Genomic DNA, 578 nt, shown 5'->3' on the forward strand with positions numbered 1-578 from the left:
TTTGTGCTTCAAAGTAGGAAATGTCAGTCAGAATTCACTTAATCCAAGCAACAGAAGCAGATAGCAGTGTATTTAGAATAGAATAGGATAAATGAGAAATAACCTTTTGTTGCCTCAGTGGGAAAATTCAGCGGCAAACAGGGAAATCCAAGCATGCAGATTTAGATAACAATTAAATAAATAATAATAATAATAATAATAATAAAAGAAGAAGAATGTACTGTACACAAGTGGTACCCAGAGCGGGAGTCACAAAATGATTTGCAAAATCATATTATACACCGGAGGTGTACGACAGTGTTCTAGGGAAATAATAGATTTAAAAAAAGACTACATTTCTGTTATAATACTGAAATTTTGAGATAAAAAACTAACGAAATAAATCTCAGAAATTGTCTATAAAAAACAAGAACCCCAAAAGTGGAAAATCTCAGAGAGAAAACTGTCAAAATCTCAAAACTAGACAACTTGGAAATCGATTTTTTTTTTTTTTTTTTTTTTTTTTTTTTTTTTTAATTTTGAGTTTTCAAAGTTTTTTTTTGAAAAAATGTCTGTGTTTAATCAAAAAAATTAAAAAT

The sequence above is a fragment of the Poecilia latipinna genome, unplaced genomic scaffold (genome assembly GCF_001443285.1).
Source record: "Poecilia latipinna isolate Pla-1442-1.1 unplaced genomic scaffold, P_latipinna-1.0 Scaffold669, whole genome shotgun sequence".
Taxonomy (NCBI): domain Eukaryota; kingdom Metazoa; phylum Chordata; class Actinopteri; order Cyprinodontiformes; family Poeciliidae; genus Poecilia; species Poecilia latipinna.